Source organism: Octopus bimaculoides, chromosome 1, assembly GCF_001194135.2.
Source record: "Octopus bimaculoides isolate UCB-OBI-ISO-001 chromosome 1, ASM119413v2, whole genome shotgun sequence".
NCBI lineage: Eukaryota > Metazoa > Mollusca > Cephalopoda > Octopoda > Octopodidae > Octopus > Octopus bimaculoides.
This window is the reverse complement of record NC_068981.1, coordinates 98,170,005-98,173,933: the sequence shown is the minus strand read 5'-3', so window position 1 is coordinate 98,173,933 and position 3,929 is coordinate 98,170,005. Positions and strand designations below refer to the sequence as shown.

General features: G+C 32.8%; 1 protein-coding gene across 1 annotated transcript in view; it reads left to right on the top strand.

The window, feature by feature from the left end:
- LOC106882607 (signal peptide peptidase-like 3) overlaps positions 1–3,929 on the top strand; it is a 344,505-nt gene that overhangs the window by 119,519 nt on the left and 221,057 nt on the right. The window contains exon 3 of the mRNA XM_052966894.1: positions 1,989–2,107. The gene's annotated coding sequence lies outside the window, so the exon portion shown is untranslated. The remainder of the gene's footprint in view (positions 1–1,988; positions 2,108–3,929) is intronic.

The following is a 3,929-nucleotide window of genomic DNA, read 5'->3' as shown; positions in this document are numbered from 1 at the left end:
TATATATACTTGTAATGTAGGCAAACTTTGTCAGAACCTAAGTAAACTTTAATGCTGCATTCCTAGTTGGATTACCATTCATTAGAATTTCATTTAATGTTTCTACGTTTCCAACTATATTCTCATATTTATATACATACACATAAATATTTCATCAAGGATATATTTACATATGTCCTTGATAAAGATAATTTATCTGTTGATTGTCATCTTCATTATTGTCTGCTTGTTCAAATGCTTAAAAATAATCTGATTTCTATTGCCATGCTAGCATTCTGTTCTATTTTCTTCCTTCTTCTCATGATGTTTATGATGATATCTGCTTTTCTATGCTTTCATGGGTTTGGTGGATCCCATCCAACACAGTGTCTTGCCACTTTTTTTTTTTTTTTTTTTGGTTGTCAGTTTCTGTGTCTCTTGAAATCAAATTCCACCACTTCTACCCATGTCTTTCTTGGCCATCATCTTCCACTGTTTCCTTCCACTTGGATCTCTTGGACCACTTCACCCATCTGTTATCATCCATATGTATTTTAGAGCCATATCAATACAGTTGTCACTTTTGCACACATTATCTGATTCCTTATACTCTCAGTTTTTCTCAATTCATCTGTACTATGACACTTATGTGCACTAATATTGCACATTCAGCTGACAATGCTTGCTTCCAGAATACTTGCTTCATTCCTCTCCTGTCTTTGCACATCCTCTGCATTCAATATTTATGTTTCAATCTCATGCAGCATTGCATTTGGTGAACAAAAATGTACAATCTATCCTTCGATTGAAAACAATCCCTTTACTTCCAACTAGGTAATAACACTGTTAACTTTTTCTATCCTATTCTTATTCTGGCGACTGTGCTTTGTAAATGTTTCCATGAATTTTAAAATTTTGTTTTCCAAAATATAATGTACTTTATTGCATAGTTTGTACTGTATAATAAAAATAAATTATTAGATAAATACATTTTTATGGTCCGTTGTTATTTTAGTAAATTAAAAAAAGCAATTGAAAACTGATTCTTAAAATTTTTATTGCACATTTTCATTGGGTTGGAATCAATTTTCATATTTCATATACCATAATAATTTTGAATTCACTACATGTGGAGGTTTTTATAGGATGAATTGTTTGTACTAATTGAAGCATTGCTGTATGTATGTGATATATGAACATGTGAATGCGTGCGTGCGCACACACACGCACACACACACACACACACGGCCAAATCAGGTTCTGTGATATTATACAGAAAAATATTACATGATCGTAAAAAATCATAAAAGTCAATGAATGAGGAAGGCTGTTCTCATTGATATGTTTCTGACAACTTGCTGTTGCACACAGATATACCAACTACTTATATATAGAATATATAGAATTTACAGGAAGTGATCAATGGTTGTAACCTTTTAGAAACCTTGGATTCGCCGAATGATATAAATCCAATGGGTTTAACTTGAAGCCTTCACCTGCATTTCCTCTGAATAAAAGAATTAAATGATTGTTACTAACTTTTTATTTCGGTTAAGATTTTTAATTTTTAGAAATATAACTTCTTTGACATTCTTTTCCAAAATGATCTAATTCTGTTTATGTTAGATATTTGTTGTTCAGTATTTCTTTTTCAACTATTTCCTTAAAAAAAATATAATAAAAGCCAGATACTTTGTTGCAGCTGCTTTTTCAGCACTGATTGGTTCCCCACAGAATTTTTGCATTGTGTAACTGAATTCTAATCTTAAATCTTTCAAATCTGTCAGCTCTTGCTTTAAGTATTCTTTGGTGTTGAATTGACTTATATCATTTTTCATGGCTGTAAATATCCTCAAAGATTTTGCTTGAATTGTAGCTTCAGAAATCAGAATACATTTTTGATTACAATCCTCAGTCCATACAGCAATAAAGATTTTCCATTTTCAGCCATTCCTTATAGCTGTTTACAAGCCACAAAATGCTGATGCTAATTTATCTTTTTATTTCAGCTGCATGTTTTATATTTTGGACAGTTGATTCATGCATACCAAGACCTCTGCCAATTTTCGAATTGCTATTGCCACATGTATGGCATTCTATTGCGTCAAATTTCTACTCCAATGTAATAGTAAGTCTCTTCCTTTTTGTAGTAGAAGCATTTGTGGTACATATATTTTCAGTTTTTACCAGCTTATATAAACCAACAATACTGGCTGTAATTGAAAACACAAAAACTGCAGCATGCTATCATATGATGATTGCCAAAAGCAATCTGACTGATAGCTCACTTGGAGCACTTGTGATGGACAGATTTTAATTTTTGTGCATCAAAAAATTGTTTTACTAGATTGAATTTAGTCATATACGACATGAAAAATTGTATCATATAATTTATTCTGAATTGAATTCCTATTATTTGAATTTGTATTATTTGAAGCTTTGATGTAAATGTGTGTATATAAGTATTTAATGTAAAAATACTGGGAAAGCAATATATTGGTTGCTACATAACATGCAGGAAAGTCACATAAAATTATTTAGAAAGGATGGAAGTGTAGAATATTTTAGGGTAGTTAAGAGCCAAGGTAAAGGGGGAAAAAAGAAATTAGATGAAATACCTTGATACTTAACCAAAAAATTTGACAAAATACAGTTGGACAAAAGTTATACTGTAGACAAGTGTGACTTTTCCAGTGAGAAAGTAGAATTGAAATTTCTGATCTTGTGATGATGTTACTGAAGGTGTGTGCTTACATATGTGTGTTTGTGTGTGAATTAAAGCTGTGAAAAGGGTTAGAACTGTTTTATATTTAATATTGATTTCTTTATTACACTCTAGAGTAATTATAAGAAGACTAGGTACAGTTAAGTCGTTCTAAGATGGTACTGAAGTAGCACTTTTTTTTAATAAAGCCATCACAATTACTGTCATCTTCTTACTACAGGCATACAACAAAACTCTTCTGAAACTCTTCACCAGTCCACTATCTCTCCATCACATAATGTAACTGCCAAAATGGGTCTTTTCTGACAATCTAGCTTCTTTCCTTAGCAAACTCTTCAGTATTTTCCTCTCAACAAGGATCTATGGAAGCACTTAATGCTGATTCCCATTCTAAAGAATGACAATCTCTCTGACCCTACTAACTTTTGCATTATCATTCTCACTTCTAACATCTCAAAAGTGATAGAACAGTCATAAATAACTAGCTACCTCATAACTTGTAACTGCTCTCAGTTATTAGTGAACATGAGCTCAGTTTGTACAGAGCTACATCTACTTGAGACATGCTAAAGCCTCATAGTCACTGCACTTTTCTCCATGACTAGCTAGTAAAAGAAAAAGCAGTGCATAAATGATCAGAAGACTGAGACATTTTCCAAGCTAAACTGTAATAACACCAAGTTACAATCATCTTTTATTTCTTATTTGTTTCAGGCATTGAACTGTGGCCATGCTGGAGCACCACCTTAAAGGGTATCATCAAACAAATCAATTCTAGTACTTATTTTTTAAGCCTGATACTTATTCTATCAGTGTCTTTTGCTGTATTGCTAAGTTATGGGGATACAAACAAAGCGACACTACTTGTCAAGTGTGGGGGACAAGCATTGTGAAAACACACACAAATACATGTATGATGGGCTTCTTTCAGTTTCTGTCCACTAAACCCACTCACAAGGCTTTGATTGAGCTGGGGTTATAGCAGATGACACTTGCCCAAGGTGCTATGTAGTGAGACTGAACCCAAGACCACATAATTAGGATTTCGAGCTTCTTAACCACACAGCTTCTTGTGCATCTATTGTACACATATCACAGACACAGTTTCACACTGTTCCTGGCTGCTCTTTTCCAATTTCTCACATTTCCCAATATTCAGCTGGAAACATTGAGTTATCCAAATTAAATGTGAGATATAATAACTACTTTGATTTCTTTCAGAAAA